This window comes from Phymastichus coffea, unplaced genomic scaffold, assembly GCF_024137745.1.
Source record: "Phymastichus coffea isolate CEN01 unplaced genomic scaffold, Cenicafe_Pcof_1.1 PCOF00070, whole genome shotgun sequence".
Classification (NCBI taxonomy): domain Eukaryota; kingdom Metazoa; phylum Arthropoda; class Insecta; order Hymenoptera; family Eulophidae; genus Phymastichus; species Phymastichus coffea.
The window spans coordinates 168,011-188,519 of record NW_026706881.1 but is presented as its reverse complement, the minus strand read 5'-3'; the positions used below and the strand labels follow the sequence as shown (position 1 = coordinate 188,519).

The 20,509-nt window shown below is 40.0% G+C and overlaps 1 protein-coding gene and 1 long non-coding RNA gene across 5 annotated transcripts in view; one reads left to right on the top strand and one right to left on the bottom strand.

Annotated features, from left to right (window-relative positions):
* Window positions 1–20,509, top strand: part of LOC131667753 (TOX high mobility group box family member 3-like) — a 177,614-nt gene that overhangs the window by 52,040 nt on the left and 105,065 nt on the right. The gene's annotated exons all lie outside the window — the stretch shown is intronic.
* Window positions 8,697–9,938, bottom strand: LOC131667754 (uncharacterized). Its single transcript, XR_009302216.1, has 4 exons — window positions 9,888–9,938; window positions 9,637–9,734; window positions 9,149–9,496; window positions 8,697–9,015 (listed from the first exon to the last, which is right to left on the bottom strand). It is a non-coding gene; the product is annotated as an uncharacterized LOC131667754 (long non-coding RNA).

Here is a 20,509-nt window from a genome sequence, read left to right as displayed (position 1 = left end):
GGAGAAAGTCCTGTCGTCGCGGGCGCGCGCTCACCTTTGTTTCTTTTTTCCTTTTTTCCTCTTTTCTCGCGCCGTAACGCTGACCGAGGATCGCATTAAGCGGGCCCATTATGCGATTGGAAAAAAAGGGAAATATTATCGCGCACTGGATGCCATATTTTCACCTCGTATCGCCACGCTCCCCAGCTAATAACAACTTCTTTTTACTTTCTCCACGCGGAGACTTTCCCCGTCGCGTATTTTCGTCTTTTCTTTTGCGAAATGACACATTCCCAGCAGAGTCGAGCCTGTGCGCGGAAAAATGCCGGCGATAAAACTGCTTCTGCCTGCGCTGCCAGAGAAAAGAAGAGAGAGAGAGAGGGAGAGAGAAAAAACAACTGGGATTGAATGAAAAATGAAACCGAGGCTATTTACATCACCGAGTAAATATACCGCTATGCTACTGAAACGAAATTGCGGTGAGCGCGCGCATACTTGTATGTGGGCATGCGCGGCGAGCGTCAAACATCCAAGGAATGAATAGAAAATGAAACAAGGACAAGCGCGCAGGCGGGCAATTCGCGACGAACCGCGCAAAAAAAAAAAATAAGCGTATGGAAAATGATCAAGAGCAAGAGGTAATAAGCCGAAATGCAAATGGATTGTCTGCGTTTTTGCGTGTCGCTGCGCGGTGTGGAAAGTCGGCTTCAATTTGTCAGCGTCTGTCGATTTTTCCGCCTCGATCTGCATTGTATTCCGACGACGTCAATTACGGTTTCATTGGAAAGGCTTCCAACAGTTTTGAAGAACGCCGAGGTTCGTCGGTATACGCTCATCAATATCAACTGGAAGGATGTTATTGTTTGGCCGAGTCTACGTCGAGCACTTGTGCACACAAGTCATAAGATGTATTCGTTTGCAAATCATCGGCGCAGTCCGCCGATTAAAAAGGAAATGAAGATCCGCTACATGGTGCTTTCGAGAACGAATCTTGATTCGAGAGCTGTGTTTACAATTGATTTATTTTATAGGACGGCTCTCTGGAATAATGTCCGTTGGTTCGCCAAAAGAAAAAGAAAAGAAAAATGTCTTGTTCAAGATTACATATAGTTAGAGTGTACGGTGCCCATGTAATATGCATGGTAATTTAATGTTATGACAACGACCTATATACATAATAAACCTATTCAAGAAAGAGAATACGCTGGAAATTGAATGAACCGTAATAACGTTATAAATACTACCATTACCGCGAAATTACATTCGAATTGAAATTCTTTTGCTAATGCGCATTGTGACGTTGGCTTTGAAAAGAAGAAGAGAAGAAACGGAGAAACGGCATTCCTCGTTGGCCGGTCCTCGTTGGTTGGTCAGTCGCGGCTGTTTGCCTCGCGCCTGTAGCTTCCGCGGCGCGACGTCGCGCCCGAAAAACAATAAATCTCCGGAGGCCCGCTCGGCTTATCATCGTCGCGAGAAAATAGCAGCCACGCACAAATTCAATTGACACGGGTACGAAGCGTCTATTCCCCGGCGAAAGCGAAAACTGTCAGCCGGCCGGCGCTGGCCAAGCAAACGAGGCAGGCTGCGCGCGCGAGAAAAGGAGGAGAAGCCCGTCCCTCTCGCCGCAAAATACCTCAAAACGTCTGTATCTCTTTTTGTCATTTTCAATCTTCTCGCGCGCGTGCGTTGCCCGCGAAATCTTCATTACGAATACATCGACTTGTTTTTCTCCTTTCGCGCGATCCCCCCAGCCTCCCCCAGCCCCCCCCCCCCCCCCATCTGCCAACTCGGCGGACATGATGGCCACTGCAAAACAAGCGAATAAAGCGTTATAGGCAAGTGAGTTTGTTCGCGTTCGAAACTTTCGGGCCAACTGCGATGGGGGGAGAAGATACAGTCAATACAAACCCTCGCGCAAGTTTCCTTCGGCGAACTAAACGAGTTTATTTAAGTTACCTTTCGTCTCTTTCGTCTGTACCTGCGGGTGTGCTTGTATTATACTCACGGCTCAACAAACAAAAAAGTTCCGTTCCCGCTCGCGACAGATTAACGACCTATCGGGATTGCTATTAGCGTTGCGACAGGCCAAACAGAAAATGCAATGTGTAATGGTCGTTTGAGAAAGGGGAAGGAAAACGAAACCTCTATATACGACGAGAAAAAAAGGGGGGGGGGGGGGGAGCGGGACGAACAAGAGGTGGGGCGAAACTTTTGACGTGCGCTGCTGGCTATATGGTCAATATTGCCAGGAGATTGGATCTGATCCGAAGATAAAGATGCTTTGATGCAGTTCGACGTTCGGAAATTCGTATGATCGATTCTCTCGTTTTTCAGTGGCGTCCTTTCGAATCATCCCACAGAGTATCAAACTTTGCTTCTTTTTGTTATTACAATTATTGGAGCGGAAAGGCAATTATATTGCTTGTCGTAGGGAAAAGTATAGCGAAACCAGTCGATCGATGATTTTCGTTTAGCGCGCAATTGAAATATGTCGAAGCACGGCAAATTAAATGAGCCGCTTTGTCCAGATTTTTAAATATAGAACTAAAGCGAATCGCTTGCTCGACATCGACGAAGCAATACTCTAATTGCTGCGAGTAGTTTATTTTTTCGTTGCAATCATAAAAGAAAAGATACGGGGGGAAAAAACGTGAAAGAGAGCTCACTCGAGAGTTGAATGAAAATCAATGAGACTACGTATAGGTCCCAACGGGTTTTTGGACCTGGCGTGCACACGCACGTGTGTCCGTCACGTGTGCCAATAAGCGTTTCATGTATACATCTATCTCCTCTCTTTTTTTTAATTGAGAACGTACTTCATTAGCTTTTGCACATGTCCTTTTTACCTGCTTTACAATTCTGATTTCTTGCGACTTTCTCGGCTCGGCAGGCATTTTTTTCTATTTTTTTAGTTTTCAATCTCAAAGATCAACAAATCTACGTGTACCAACAATTAAATTGAGGATTATTTGTCGAGGAAAGAAAATACGTCGATTAGCTTTCGAGATGTGTACAAATGTGAGCTCATTAAGGCTCGATCAATCCCTGTTGTTTTCCCAACCGCCTTTTTTATCTCTTGGCAAATAGAACTGGTTTTTCGCAGGTCGACATTTTTTTCCGAGAAACTTTATTTGTTTATAATTAGCACACACGGCGAGAGAGAAAGAGGGGCGGGAGGGGTAGTTGATACAAACATTTTTCATTAATTTGTCTCGGAGAGTTGTTTTTCTTGTTTGCATCATTATGAAATTTACTTGAGTTTACATGCGATAAATTTCATTTTGCATGCACGCGTTTATATGAATTATTTTCTGTTTATTGATTCACCAATGAAGGGAACGCCATGCGCAAAATTCAAATTCATTCGTGTCGCGATTTATGTTTGCACATCGAATGCGTGTATATGGAATACATCGAAAGTGACGTTTTACGCATCGATGGTTTGTATTGGCTAACGCGTTGATTTACTGTACAAACAGAATGTATTTTAAAACAACTCGTTTTCCGTGGCTCTTTATTGTTTTTTTTAATCTTGAGAAACTTTCCGTCTTGGAGTTGGCTTTTTGCAAAGGAAGTCGTAATGCGTCAGTCGAGGAAGATATAATCCGAGTGTTAAGAAAGTTAAATACGCGAACGTTCCGAATACACTCATTGTTTGCATGTATATTCAGCAGCAATAACTGGAAATACCGTTAGCGAAGTTTGACTTTCTCAGGAGTTTGAAAACGAGGATACGTATACTGCCAACGATTTTCGTCGCTGATTTGTCAGTTGCGTCTGTGTTGAAAAGACATTCGCGCAAAAATGAGGTAACAGCGCAGCTTTCTTGGAAAAAAGAAAGAGCGCAGTTAAAATGTATTGAATAGTGCAATCAAACGTGACTTACAATCGAAATTAAAGTTTCCGTAACTCGTGGCTATATAATACGTAGCCATTATAAAGGATCGAAGGCAATTCGTGAGTCACGAGCTAATTATTTATTTCAAAGTTTCATGGAAAAAGAGAAGCGCATGAGTGCACTTCTCGTCAAACTCTAAAACAAAAAAAATCAAGAGACGCTTCAATGAAATTGCCTGTCGATAAGTCGTGTGCATGCGTTGGAAAAGTCGGATCATTCGGTCGCTGGTTAGTACTAGTTACTACTCGCCGAGAGACAAAACAAGCGTTCGTTTTAACGGTTTTAACTTGATCTATTCTCACTTGACCCAATTCAACGTCGTCGTATATCCTCTCCCGCGCACACACACTGCTAGGCTGTTGACGTGTAAAGCGCATCGTAGGCGCTTTTCACGATCGGTTAATAACCTAAATTAACTTAGCAGTTCCAACGACGCTGCCAGCTTTTATGCATACATCTCTCTCTCTCACACTCTCTCTCTCTCTCTCTCTCTCTTTCGGTTAATTGCGCCATTGTGATTCACTCGCGACGAGTTTAATTTTGTGTTTTTAATCGTCAACTTTTCCAGCGAGCGGCGACGACTGATTATTATTATTATTTCGGTTTTGTAGCGACCTCACGCCCACGACAGACAAACGCAAAATGAAGAGGGCACCAAATTTTCTTTGCCGAAGCTAAGGATCAAGTCCGTCTCGATCGAGTTCACGAGTTTAGCGCGTGCTCCGAAGATCTCTCTCTCTCTCTCTCTCTCTCTCTCTCTCTCTCTCTCTCTCTCTCTTCCGATTCGAAAATGCAATTTCGTAGTCAAAGCTTTCTCTGGTCTCTCAGCGCAACGCGAAAGACAGGAGTTTGCTTTTGCGATGACACAATCGCCCAGCCACACGCGAGACGGTAAATACGTAATGAGAGCACAGGCCTGGATGATCCTCGCGGTTGCGCAAACGTTGGATGACGATCATTGCCTGTTCCGCGGCGCGCGCTCAATATCGTTGCTTTCTTCCGCCGCGAAGGAGCCACGTGTGCGCACGTGGGCCGCCATACGAGGTCGCATTATTAAAATCACGATCCAGCAGGCGCAAGCGCAGCAGCAGCAGTCGATCCGGGCAGATTGCTTTCCTCGGGTGGCGAATTTTCAGCGAGCGCGAGGTTGGCTGGGCGACAAGGCGGCACGCGCGCGCGCGCGCGCGCGGCTCAGTCGGAAGATGATGATCAATGTAGCGCTCTTCAAAAGTAATTTAACGTACTTGCCGAAACTAGAGCAAACAGTCCGCCACTGCAATTGGACTAATTCAGTATTTATATGAAGGAAAATGAACACAACTTGGGCGGAGCGCGCGCAGTGGCGACCAATCATCTTATGCATTCCACACTCCAATTATTTGCTTCCAAATTGAATTCTCGATTGCGTAATCGACGTATAGCTACATACTAAAACCGATGAATAGCACAATGTAACAGGTTTGAGAACTCATACAGTGCGGCTAAAATCAACAGGGGAACGAAATCGCGCAGGTTCTCGCCGAGCACGTGGCCTACTTTGGCAGCTGCCTCTCTCTCTCTCTCTCTCTCTCTCTCTCTTTCTCTCTCCAGTATTACGTTGCACGATCGACTATAATATACACGGAGGGTATTAATAATCGGACACCGAGAGAGAGAGAGAGAGAGAGAGAGAGAGAGAGAGAGAGAGAGAGAGAGAGAGGAAAGTGAATAATGCGAGAAAGTGTCCGTACGTCAGTCGCACCAGTGAATAATGAACTTGACGTCAGCTTGATGGGCTTGATTATAATGCACTTTTTCCTTCTCTTCTGCAACAGCTGATATAACGTTATCCCTTTGAAGAAACACCTTGCTACGAATGGTGATTTAAATTATTCCATGAATATTAAACTTGCTATCGTTGAAGTACGCCGCCAATTGAAATTATTCCTTTGAGTAAAAAGTTTCACTTCTTGAAATGTGCAGCCGCTGTTGCTTTATACATCAATTACCTCGTAACTATAAAAAAGGATTGATTGCGATGCGAAAAATTCCGGGCTGCACTTTGCAAACGCAAATGCTGCGCTCTTTACGTAACGCTAGCGTCAAAGTTCAGAGCAACAAACCGGCAAAGAAGGGATGAAGAAATCCACCGAGAGATGAATCAGTAAGTCTCGTTGGGTTTACAATATTTCGTTCAAGGCTTGAACCGCCGACAGCCGCATCAAAACATCATCTCACCGCGACGGCTAATATAAACTCTCCCGCCGCTGTTGCACCGTCCCCAGCAGACGCACACGCAGAACGAGCAAAGGAAAAAGAAAAAAAAACGTAACAGCATAATAAGCCTCGCCTAGCCCTTCGGCACTATTTCCACATTGCGATGAATGCGCACACGCGCGCGGCGCGACAAAAATTGCATCTTCCATGGACGTGTACGCAAACAGGACGAGGTAGATTCAAGGGAGTAGAGTTGCAGCTGGAATATCAGTTTTTTTCTCTTCTCGTCGATAATTTGAATTCCACGCTCTTTCCGGCTATCAACGTTATTGCCCTCTCTGTTGAAAAAAAGAAACTATATATATGTTATTGAGAGTTGGATGAATGAGCGCTGTCATTGGATAAAAGATGGAATTGAAAGAACGAAGAGAGAGAGAGAGAGAGAGGGAGAGAAATTGCGAGCATTACTCTCGCGAGAGCCCTGGCATCTGTCGATGCTTTTAGAATTTTTTGAGGGGTGCTCTGCTATATTAGTTTGTTCTTGGCTCACCCCTCGATTGGGATTTACATCTGCGAATTCCGCGCGCTTTTAAGTTGTGCAGCCGTGCCTATTTATACTCTTCTCTCTTCTCGTCTCTCTCTCTCTCTCTCTCTCTCTTTCACATTTACGTTTGAAAGGGATACGGCAAAATGTTTTTGTTTTTTTTCGCTTCCTTTCTTTTGGATTAATATTTTCGCGATGTGCCAGCTGATGTGTGAACTTTTCATGGTCGCCAATCGTTGTGGAAATGCTCTTTTTGGACAAAGAGACTATCAGTTTCTTTTGTTGGCTACGAATCTTTCGTGTGTGCGGTAATTTATCACTGATTTTTCTGACTCTGAGTGCCATATTCGTTTTGTGGAGAAATCTTTTGTCATCGACATACAGGGAGCTACAAGAATAATATTAATAAAAGAATATTTTTATATTATTACTGTTATTTATTTCGATTGTTTAGGAAGTTCAAATGATTAAACACTTAATCTCGTTTAAATACTTATGAATCTATATAGTGAACTCCCATTGTTTGCAGAATCTGCCCGCAATAGTTTGCCCCTTTTGTCAAAACATTTGGCTTTGTATACTCGCATCCTTGAGAAATGATGCCGATTAATTTACCATTGTGTACCGCTGAACCACATGAATCACTATAACAAAAATATATATTTTCCACACTTGTGCAGATCATTTTTTTTTTAATACATCGACTTCGTAACTTCGAAAGCAAGCTTTTTCTTCGATAACTGCAATTTGAGTTTCTTTCAAATTATCTCTACAGAAACCATGCTAAAACGATAAAAAAATATATTTTTAGTAGTGTCATGTTTCTTCAAAGTAGTTATTTTAATTGTTATTGTTGTTGTTCTTATTACTTCAAGGACGACGTTTATGTGGAATGCTGCAGAGATAGACCTGTAAGCATTAGTCTTATATTAAAAAATGTACTTACGCTATGTTACCATCAATTTTTGGCGATTGTTTACTGATTTGAAATATCTGTTTGTACTTGTTAAACTTGATTGGAGTCTTCGGCTAATGTAAAAATTATAAGTGCAAAAATTACTATAATTATAGTTAAATTTGGTCGAATATAATTTTTATTTATTATATACAATACTTTGATTAAGAAAATATCATTCTTATATAAGTAAAGTGGTTTGAGCAGAATGATTATATACCAAAAATTTCTTTATGTTAATTAAAATGCCATTTTCTGTTGCAATTACGTTCGAGTCAAATTCTAATTTCGAATAGTCACGTCAATCTTCTACAATCAAGTATAATTTGTACTAATGTATCAAATAAATTACGTTCTCACAAATACAGAAACAATTTATATTGCGTAATTCATATTTATTTAAATACGTATAATACATTGCCGATAATTATCGAACTTAGTGAGCCGCTGATGTTACCTAATTTTAGTAGGATGACTTGCAATAAAAATCATAATTAGTTGGATCTATTATTTCCGTTAGAAAATAAAATAAAATTTTACAATAAAATTACGATCACAACATGTATATTTTTTTATAATAAGTTGTTATTACGCTTCATTATTTAATTATGTGAATTAGAGTATAAGATTCTTACCTGACCGATATTCACTATTGTACATTGCATCTTAAAAAATAATCTCTTTTTTAATTTTACATGTAAATTGACAGATTACTGAAAAACTTACCAATTAACACGCGAAAACAAGTTGCCAGAATAGATAAAAACAATATATAAATCATATTGAAGGCCTGAATATTCTTGATGTGCCAACATTAACTAACAATAAGTGACTTTCAGAGTAAGTCAGATTAGACTATAAAAATGATATCTCAATGTAATATTGACCGTTGCTGATTACTGATATCGATTAGTACGTATGAGAAATAAGTAAAACGACATCTTTTACAAGAAATGAAAAAATAACGAGCTCCTAGATATTTTTTACTTGTATAAAATTATAAGATTTCATTATAAAATTAAATAAAAGTTTTATATTAGGAACACATTGTCGTTAATAAAGGAATAAATTATTTTTATTAATCATATTTATTTCAGTATCTTAACGAATCACATAATTTTGCGCTTATTGGTAATTTTACTTCGAAGAATGCAGTTACTAATTTGTATATTGAATTCCCGTTATTTGCAAAATCCACTCCAAATAGTTTGCCACTTTTGTCAAAGCATTCGGCTTTGTATACTCGCATCCTTGAGAAATAATGCCGATTAATTTACCATTGTGTACTGCTGGACCACCCGAATCACCATAACAAAGATCTATACTTTTGATGCTTGTACAGATCATGTTTTTTGTGTATCTCGATTCGTAACTTTCAAAGCAAGCTTTATCTTCAATGATTGAAGTATGAGCTGCTCTTAAACCCGATCCAATTTCAAGATGCTAAAAAATAATAAATGCTATCAATGTGATTTATCTTTAAAGTATTCATAATGTTTTCTTTGATTAGAAAAATAAAACAAGAAATTGAATATTATAATTGAAACATCTCGGATTAAATGAAAAATTCGCTTACGTGATGATAACCAAAGCCAAGTACGCTTATATCGTCACCAATTGCCGGCGGCTCTCTAGCAATTTGTATTGGTTGTATGTATTCGTTGAAAGCGATTGGATTTTTCAGCTGATTCAGAAGGTTCAAGGGAATGAATAAAAAGGTATACCTTTACCTTACGGTTCTAACGATACGTAAATCTATGGTTCTCGTATCATCAGTACCTTGATTAAGGCAATGTCGTTATCCCATGCAAAATCCGGGTAGTAATCACCATGAATGACAAATTTTTCTATGTCAATTGAAATCCCATTATATGCTGTTGTACTACTTCCGATGCGGACTTGAGCTGTCAATACCCGTTCGAACCTTCAATAATTACTTTTATTCTACATTGACGAGTTTTATATTGGAAAGAAAGCTTTATCTTCATGACATCACACAAATGTATTATCAACCTTCCAACCGTCGTTGGCATTGATTTGAATACTCGTGATATTGCAACTTACTGAGCGCAATGAGCAGCTGCTATTACCCAAGAATCGGAAATAATGGCTGCGCTGCATGCTAGACCTGGCTCGCCATATGAATCGTAATTAAGTTGGACCTAGTGGTTTAGTTGGAAAATAAAATCGTGTTATTAATTATGATCGTATATATTTTCACGTGATATCAATCAATAATTATTAAATAGCATAAATATGTATTTTTATAATAAGCATTTATTATAATTTAGCATTATCTCAAATGAGATTCTAACCATATATGGATAATCCTTTACTGTCCGATATTCACCATTATACATTGCATCTGGTAAAGAAAATACATGTAACATTTTAGACCTGTATGAAGCTTTAAAAAAGTTGATTTGTTAAACAACTACCACGAGTCATGGAAAAATGTTCCTAAAATCGAGTAAAATAGTGTGAACTTCATATCGAACGACTAAAGACTGCTGATATGCTAACATTAACTACGAGTCTACACGGATAAGACTGTTTTGAAAAGAAGGATGACTCAATTGAAAATGATAACTGCTCTGCATAGACGCGATAGAATCGCATAAAGATAAATAAGACCTTATCATTTAAATTAAAGTTAAAAATAATGTGAAATGTTTATTTGCTTTTTATTGAAATGTTACAAGCAAGACAAAATAGTTGATTTATTATTTACACGTCTGAAATTAATTTCGAAATATAATGAAATGATTGTTTACTCATTGGTAACTTTAGTTTCGTTGAAGTGTACATTATGATATATATTGAATACTTATTATCTGCAAAATCCAGTCATAATAGTTTATCACTTTTATCAAAACGAGTGGTTTTGTATACTCGCATTCTTAAGAAATTATATCGATCAATTTACTATTGTGTACCTTTGGGTCACCCTAGTCTCCAAAACAAAGATGTATATTTTTGGCACCTAAATAAATTATGTTTGTCGAATTTTTGGACTCAAAACTGTCGAAGCAATCTTTGTCGTGCACGACTAGTGCACAAGTTACTCTTAAACTGTATCGTAAAATGCCCTGCTGGAACAATACACAAGTCAATAATAATATTATTTATTATAAGAAGGTTTTCCTATCAGTAAAATACATTACTCGATAATACATTAACTAATACTTACTTAAATACCAATTAAAATTCGTTTATATGATAATCACCAAATCCAAGTATACTTATGTTCTTCACCAATTTTAGGTAGTTGTTTAGCCAATTTGGATTGGCTGTTAATACTGGTTAAACTCAATAGGAGTCTCAAGCTAATTGAAAAAGTCAGAAATATTGTAAATATGTTCGAATTATACGTAATATAATTTTCATTGTATCACTATCGTGACTAAAGCGATGTCATTACCCCATGCAAACTTTGAATAAGTGTACCATGGACAAATATTTTCTCCATGTCAATGCCCATTGTTTAACGTTGCACTACTTCCTAAGCGAACTTGACTGGTCAGTGCTGGTTCTCTGCAACAAACAAATTCCATCTCATAATAATAAATGTTATATTTCAATAATTGAATAGGACATGCGAATATAGTATTAACTGCGATCGAATGCGGAGCATTAATTTGAATACTTTTAACGTGCCCAACGTAATGAGCAGCTGGTATTAGCCAATATTTGTAAAGAATAGCTGCTTTATAAAAACTATAAGAATGTAATTCGAAATAGAAAAAATGTTAGATCTGTTGTTTCAGTTGAAATATTAACAGAGATATTTTGTATAGAATTTCATATAATGTAAAATGCATAATAGTACTAGTAAAGCTTTTGTGTTTTTTACGATTATTTATGATCCATGCATCATATAAAATGTAAGATAAGATCGTCAACATGTATGGGTAATCTTTTAACTGATCAATATCCACCATTGGACATTGCACCTTTAAAAGAAATAAAAGTATTTTGCTGTAAGCTTGCATGAAGGCAAGCCATAAAAATCGAACAAAACAACACGAGATTCATGTTGAGAGATTAAAGCCCACTGATACTCCAACATTATTTAACCGACTTCCAAAATAAGACTGATTTAAGATCATCGATGTCTCAATAACTGCTATGAAATTTGATCGCGATAAAGACGAGCGACGAACATTAGGAAGACGCCACCACCTGCGTCAAAATAATAAATGAAATGTTTCATAGGATTTTTTCCAATTAGCCTAAAATTGTCGTAAACTTTTTAAATTTACTACTCATGATTCTGGGAATGCGTGAAAAAGATGCGTGAAGAAAAATAAATGAATGGAGATCCTTTCAATTTTTCTATTTCCTCTCAATCGACTGTTCGAATGTATCTATCAATTCCAAAGCTGAGCAAATATTTAAAAGGCAAACTTTTCCACCCTCTTCTTAATTTACGTTCTGTAAAAGTTTCTCCTGCTGGTGACAGCAAAAAATCGTTACCAAGCCAGTCAGCTTCAATTTAAACCGCGAATATATTTTCCCTTCCATCAAGGGGGGAGGGGAGCCGGAAAAAAACTTTGGCATTAAAATTTGAAAGCTGCGATTATTCAAAAATATTCACGCGAATTGAATGTCACTCGGCTCGTGGTGTAAAAATTGTCGTGCCATTAGAACGCAAAACTCTCAATAAACAGGGAGTTTGTATACTTGTGGCACGATTAATTGAAAGACTTGGCGAAACTAGCGCTCTGCGTTTTTCCATAATTTGAAAAAGCGCGACTTTAATTGGATGTAATTGTACGCGAGCGCGGTGTACGTAGGGCGTGTGAACGAACACATTACAAAAGAGATAAAACGCGCATTTGAACATTCGCGCACATATATACGCGAGGGTAAACAAATAGGACGCTGGCATCGTCGCGAGTTCGACAACCTTTTCGAATAACTCCGTTAAGGTTACAATTTTATTTCATCTTCTCAGCGGCGTTAATTGGCTGCGATTAAACACACGGGGAAGGGGGAAACAAAGAGAGCTATCCGGTTTGAATTTGAATTTTCACTTTCGCAAGCGATTCCAATCTCCCTCTCTCTCTCTCTCTCTCTCTCTCTCGTACTGTGTTTCTCCTTCCACCTCCTTCTTTTGGGTAGACCGGAAGTAACGAGAGAAACTTTTTATACACTCATCGGAAAGTTCAACGAGATATATCCTGATTTATGCGATGAAAGCGATTTTATTGTTTGACGCGTGGTAAAGGAGGCAAAAATTAATTTTCCACGCTCCGATTTATGGGATTCCGCGCCAAGAGTAATTATTTTTGTAAATCGTTTTCGTTCGAATGGATAAAGGGATTTCCTCAGGTTCTCTCTTTCGCTTTTTTCCTTTTCGTAATTCATTTGCGCGAATTAAAATATTTCTGCATGAATTATTACATGCTAGCGAATGCATTTCGAATAATGTAATCAGCTTACAGCTCGCGTATTGTTTTTTACTCTTTCTTCGTTCCAGAATACTTTCGTAATGAAGTTCTTTTATTTTTTTAATTGCGTCCTACTGTCTATTATTCTATTCAGCAGCTTTTTTTACGACTATATGGCATTTTATTTTGTATGTGGGATTGCGTGATAAACGTGGCCGTAAAAATTCTAATTGCGCGTGTTTGCAATTTACACATTCATCGGTCGTCTCACGTATACATTATCGAAAGCATTAATATCAATTTATAGCCTCGGCAATATTGATATCATAAACAAATTAATGATTGCACAACTCTTGACATCATAAATCGGACGATTTCGTGTTCGATGATCGAGTATATAAAGTTTATGTTAAAAACATTGCAACGCTGTTCCCCCCTTTTTCTTCTTCGTGCGCTTTATATTTTATCATTCTTATTATTTTCATTCATTGAAGAGTTCTCTCCTTTTGTCTATGAAGGAAGCAAAACAATGGGCCATTATATTATTGTGTAAATTGAGGTGGAAGCGAAAGAATTCCCTCCATTCTAGGGACGTCGTTGTCGAGGAAATAAATGAAATTTCATTTTACAGCCCCCCCTCCTTTCCTCTCTTTCTCTCTCTCTCTCTCTCTCTCTCTCTCTCTCTTGTGCTCCTGAGAACGTATAAAGTTTAAATTCGCTATGAGGGGCACGCGTGACGCGGCCATTATTTTTTATCATTAATTCGTCGAAAGACAACCACTTGTCTCTTTGTGTGTTGCGAAATTTAATTACACGCGAGCAACTGATGATTATGCAAAAAAAACGATTATTCCCGCAAAAGTTTCATCTACGTTTTTTTTATTCGTCCAACTGTTTATTTTACGACAGTTTCAGGAACGTATGTTATGTATTCTCGGACAGGTAGAATCGAATGCTTGTTCTTTTTTCCTTGGCGGATACACAGCAAGTATCACAGGAAATATTTATCTTTGAAAAACTTTAGATTGAGCACAGGCACAGGAAAGAATATGAAAGTGTTATCGGAGTTTATGATGATATTTCGCTTCGGAACTTTCGTCTGCTTTGTTTTCTCTTTTACTTTGTACTGTCTTACTTGTGTCTGCCTGTTGCTTATTTACTAAGTACTCAAAGTACGAGATTGCGATAAAGGGACAGTTGATTCGATTATTTTTGTAGTAAGGTACTTTGACGTGCAATTGTGTTACCTTAGTTTATGATATAACATTCCCTTCCTCATTAAATCAAATTCACTCTAAGAGTATTGATATTATAAAATTTGCCTCCAATCGTACTAAAAATTACTATGAAATATAGTAATCGTGGGATATACTCTGACTAATAAAAATTGCTATCTAACGTAGTAAAATTTTAATGCTGGAAGTTTTACTATGTAAAATAGTAAAATTTACTGGAACCCATAGTAACTACTACCATAAATAGAATGTAGGTGATTAGCTCGGTAAATTTTACTATGCACATAGCATTTTTTACTACTTCGGGAAAATAAATTAAAATGTTATATTCGATTTGAATTATTGTCAAAGGTCACATTAATATGGAAATTCTTCTTTGAAGTAGGGCTCATACAATTCATTAATACATTACTGTCACTACCTATATATGGCGCATCTTATCTATTTATGAGTTCGTAAGTTAACCTATTATATGTAGTTCACCTGTTAGTCGCATTTTTACATGCATGGTTCAGACTAGCATTTTCTTATATAAGAATCAAATATTTATTCTACGACGTTCATTGCGTAAATCATAATAATTTTTACTAGGTATTCTCAGATATGTTATCGCGTTATTTAATAATTATTAAGCATCAGTATTTTTATTATTTATCATAATGAAATTTTCAATATCGTTATATATGAAAATGATTGTGGCCATGGCAGAAATTGATTAAAGTTTAATAAATTTTACAATGACTCGAGCGTATCCAACTACTAATAGGTTTTGTTGTAAATTTTATTCTAACGATAATACATTTTGTTATAACCATTCTCTCGGTGCTGCAAAAACCCTCGTCTCCGATAATTTGATCGACTGAAAAACTAATTTGCATAGAAATGACTTTCGTCAAACAGCTAATAACTCAAATGGCACAGCATCGAAATTGAAAAAAAAAAGAAAAGAAAAAAGGACGAAAATGAAAATAAAATCCAATTCCATCGGAACAGGTTTATCCATTTTGAAAGAAGTTATCAATTCCCCGCAATAGTACGAAAAAAAAGAGAAAGAGACTGTATGTACGCCATTATTCCGCGAGCGGAGAACTCGTAGTTGGCGATGTTGTCGGATTTCAGTACAAAAGACCCGCGCACATACACGAGGGATGCAAAAAAAGAGAGTCGCGAGGCTGCAAGGCAAAATCTCCTCCTGTAGACTTTTTCCTCTCCTCTCTCTCTCTCTCTCTCTCTCTCTCTCTCTCTCTCTCTCTCTCTCTCTCTCTCTCTCTCTCTTCCTCTCTCTTGTGACTCCCTTCCCTTTGATTTACGAGCATAATTTATAATATTTTCACTACTATTGTATGGTAATGCGAACGGCAAAAAATATGTTAATGGTTGCCATAAAGGAGATATACAGCGTGTATTCTTCATTCTGTACGCCATACATAGCTGCGTGTACTCGGCATTAAACCTAGACTACTTGCTACCAGCCTTACAGCAACGCCCGAGTGTACACCTTGCAACTCTCTCTCTCTCTCTCTCTCTCTCTCTCTCCTCTCTCTCTCTCTCTCTCTCTCTCTCTCTCTCTCTTCATCCGAATAGCAATGTATCGCCGAATTAGCCGACCTTTCGAAAAATATCGAGACGAGAAAACGCACGCGGATAACTCGGGGCATTGCGAAACAATTGTTGCCCGTTGAGGTGATGATATACTCGCGTGCGTTTTCTTGTTTTTCATCGTGCGTCTTTCCGTGTGAAAACTTGGGAAAATCGATTTCACGCGCTTGGACGACGACGACGTTACTTCCAGAAACTGCGCCCGCGCGCGCGAGAAATCTACACGGAGCTTTCGAACTTTGACGTCTCCGCCGCGCGCGAAACCAATAATTCAAGTTTATTGATGTACTAACTCGATCGAATAACTTTAGCTCATTCTCGACGATGCATTATAAGGCGAACCATTGCGTAATAATCGCCTTTTGCAGATCACTCTCGCGCCCATAGAAAGTGAAGTTGGGGCTGCAGCGTCTGCCGCCACGCGACGGGATTAATATGCATTTAATCGAGCGTTTCGTCACTCGGCGCATCGAGTCTCCTTTCAATTCGTCGAGTCGTGGGTTCGCTGCAAGTACAATATCGATTCGTCGCCATCTACAAGTGAAAAGTGCGCGCGAGGACGATTCGAAAACGATTTTTTTCCCGCGTTCGCGTCGGATTTTCGGAGGATTAGGCATGGCTGTACTTCTTTCGCGGAGCAACTTATGAAACGAGAAAGTAGAATCCGCCGCTAATGTAAGAGTCTATTTACATAAGTATTTAAATTGTCCCCCTTCGTAAATTCCACTCTACGCACCCCTCGCGCAATAGTAGCATCTTTATGAAATTTACAAAGGCCGACGTGTCGGCTTATTGAATCTGTCGTCGGCAAAAAAATAATAATAATGAACGCGCGACGATCGATAGATTCAGAGGGAAACAAAAAGCGATAGTCGATCAACTTTTCAATGAAAGTGGTGCCGGGCGAATTGTCGTCTGCTATCTCGGCAACGAGACACAATGATGCGACGGTGGGAGGTGGTGCGTGCTGCTATTATAGCGCGAAACCTATCTTGTAAGTAAATCGTCGTTTTGCGCTAGTGCTTTCAAAACCAGTCTTTCTTTTTCTTTTTCTTTTTCTTTTTTTTTTGTTTCGTCGCGCTCTTCGATTTCCCTTTTGGAAGATACAATGTTGGTTTTTTCAAACGAGTTATTTGACGCATCGCTCGTAATTCACTCGCGAGATAAAAAAAAATTCCGGATCTGTTTATACTGCACTCGCAGTTTCGTTTATAACTCCGTGCGAGGAGACGGCTTTCAGAATTAATATTTGCTCGTCTCGACTGATATATTGCGATTACTCTTTCAGCGAAAAAAAGTGTGCGCGCGCGAGTTGCGTAAAACGAAATATTGAGAGACGGTTTTTCTGTTTTTCTTTTCGTTGTATAATTATGCGCTTTTCGCAAAGAACTAAAGGAACTTGGATAAACTTTCTAATTTCTTTCGAATAATTGTAGACGGTGATCTCTCTCGTCGGCAATTAAGAGTGGAATTCAAATTTTTTTCTGTCTCGCTGTGCGTTAGATGAACTTTCACTGTGCTACAGAATATTTTGATGCCTCGACGTTGCAGTATTTTTATAATTGCAATGAAAGGCACATTTTGTGTCTGCAAATCGTAATGGCATGTAATCAGATTTTTCATCAGGCCGTAAAAAGTCCATTATGCTTAGCTCGTGTGGCAGATTGCATCTCTTGTCCACATCTCGCTGTCTCTGCCGGTCGACGTGTTTTACCGTTTTGACCTGTAACGGTATCGTGCGACTTCATTATCCGCGCAAATCGACGTCGTTTCTAGCGCAATCTCAGAAAATGAACCTTCTACAAATATGTCCTTCGGCCTGTTGATCCTCTTAGCTTCTGGATTCCTCGGAGAAAACGAGAGGCATTTGAAGCTCGGCTAATGTCGTTTGTACTCGCGCGTTTGATGTTTGATCGCGCGAGAAAGACTTCTGGAAGAAAGCTTCGAAGTGGTCCCGGTCGAAGGATGAGCGGGCTTTCATACGGAAGCTTCGAAAAGTGCAATTATAGCAGGGGCTCTCGTCTCGCTTCTCTGTTTCAAGCGTCATTTTCTATTCTTCTTCATTTTCGTTTCTCCTTTCTCTCTTCGGCCGCCATGCTGCTCCCTCGCGCGCGGGCGCAAGATTTATCCTGATTCATCGCGCTCGTTAAAACTTTTATAGTTGCGCAATGACGAATTTACGATGTCTTGGCCGGAATTTCGACGACGGTAACTACTGCTGTCTATGTATGTGTGTGTGTGTGTACACGTATACACACGCATACGTGTTCACGTTACGGCGCTGCTAGAAACTGCGAAATGTATTCCGTGAACTTTTAAACTAATGTTCTCTCTGCGAACGACGGCGAGAGACGTTGCAACGTGTATTCCGGCCAATTTGGTTGTTTTGTCAAAAGCATGCCACTAGCCAAGATAAACGTCTATTCCGTCTGCGCGAGGCGCTCGACGACGACGACGACGACGACGACGACGACGACGACGACGACGACGACGACGACGACGACGACGACGACGACGATAATGCAGGGATAATTGTCTTGGTGAAATTAGTTGTGAAATGCTTTTTAAACATACGTATGTACGCGCACAGCTCTCGGGCAAGTCGTAACGAGCATGAAATAAGCGATTAAAAGCGCTTAGAAGTCAAAGGCATCGTAAAAGCAATTAAAAGGTCGGAGCCACTGGCATGGATTGCGCTGTAATTTTGCAACGAAACACGCCGAGCATGATTTTTCTTCCAAATATAAAGTTACGCCGGCATTGTTTGCCGATGACTATGATTCTGCCACGTTTGAAAGCTATGGCATGTGAGTTATTATCAGCGGTACTCGATAAAACTTAACGAACGTGTCGTGAGGTTTTTTATTGAATCGTCGAAGCTTTAACCAAGAACTCCTTTCTCATATTTCAATAGGCGTTTATATTCCGGAGAGGAGCGTTTTTAATATAATTTCTCTGGCTATACAGTCGACCATGTAAGAGACGTCATATTATTATACCTCCGCTCCTCGTCGTAAAGTCGCATCAAACTCTCGCTATCTGCCGGCATTTCCTTTATAACGGTATTATCACGTCATTGTTAATACTTTGGATTACTTTGGAAAAGAGAGGAGAGCTTTCGCGGCGTGCTTTGCGTAATGCCCGGCTTTTCGTTCACTCGTCGGCGAAATTGAAGAAAAATATTTCCTTGTTTCCGTTCGCGAGTAACGAGCAAACAAGTGTGCATTCGAGCCGCGCGCGCGCGCGCACAAAACAAGTCATTATATTCGAGTCTGCAAACTTCTTACTTTGGCTCTCTCTCTCTGCACTTTGTAAAATTAAGTACAAGTGCTCTCGATCGCTGAGCCGTGCAGCTTGCGCGAGAGAGCTGCTTTGCGAATGAATTTAAAAATTATAAAACTCGAAACTCCGTATTTCGAATGCACTTTTCGAGATTAAGAACGTGTCAGTGAACTCCGGCTGCGGGGCAGGGGAGGAGGAAGATGGGTAGCAATAAAAAAAAATGAAAAGGAAGAAAATTTGAAATGCAAGTCGAGAGAGATTCTTTCAAGTTGGTCTTCTTTACTCGGCGTTACAAACGCCTTCGAACGAAAGTTTGCCGCCAATTGAGAAAACAACCGGAGCCTTTGTGCAAACATCTTATTTGCTCGCTGCAACTTGGCCAAGCTTCAAAAGTCTCGTTCAACTCGGAATCGCATAAAAATTTACAGCGCGAACGGCAAATAAAGAGAAAAGAAGCGCGGTTTGGCAGATTACGAGTCTTGGCGTCACAATCCATCATGACATCCGCAAGCGAAAGGAAAGAAAAGAAGAAAGAGAAAAAAGGAGCGACGGGCCCGAACACGTCAATTAAACGACGACAATGTTATGATAGTCGGCGAGGACACGATTGGCGAGGGCCAATTAATTGATGAAGTCAGCGCGGCCGTTCGATTAGTCGTTTTTCGCGGGACCACCGGTAAAGGAAGAGAGAGACTGGCTCGGACCACCGTCATCGAGAGAAGAAGAAGGCGTATAATAAGAGCAGGGGGGATGAGAAAGAGACGCCGATGGCTGGATGGCTGGATGGCTGGATGGATGGATGGATGGATGGATGACCGAGGCAAGAGCTCCGCCGCGATGCATACGCATTGTTTTGTGTATACGGGTAATTAAGGCAAGACCGACTGACTGGCTGGCGTGCTTTCTTCCCGTAATGAATATGTCAACATGCGGGTATGAGCTGCTTCTTTTCTGCAGATCCATTATTCCCTCGTGTTAGATCTGCTCCTGGTTTTCATCCGCATTTATATCGGCGGCGTCGACCGAGTCGAGCGGATATTATTATTTTCGATCTCGTTAGAATGGCAAGACCTCGCGCGCCGCGCCGTGCGTTCCCGTCGCCGAACGAGAAAACAATAATGAAGCGGCAGCGCCGCTCTCGGAAGTGGCGCTTGATTAAAACTGAAGTAGACAAACGACCTCTCCATGCCGAGCGATAAACAATGCGCGCGAGCAGCCACGGGGAAGCGCCTTCCTAGGCGAATAATATCGAATAAGATAAATCGTGAGAGAGGGACGCGGCCGGAGAAAATCGAGCCGAGTCACGCTTGTTTTTCCGAAGCGCCGAGTCCTACTCTCCGCGGGACATTCGCGCCTCTCCTCTCCGCCGGCAAAAATTCATGCGCAAAACCTAAATCGTTATAAATCCGACCGACTCGGAGGATGGCT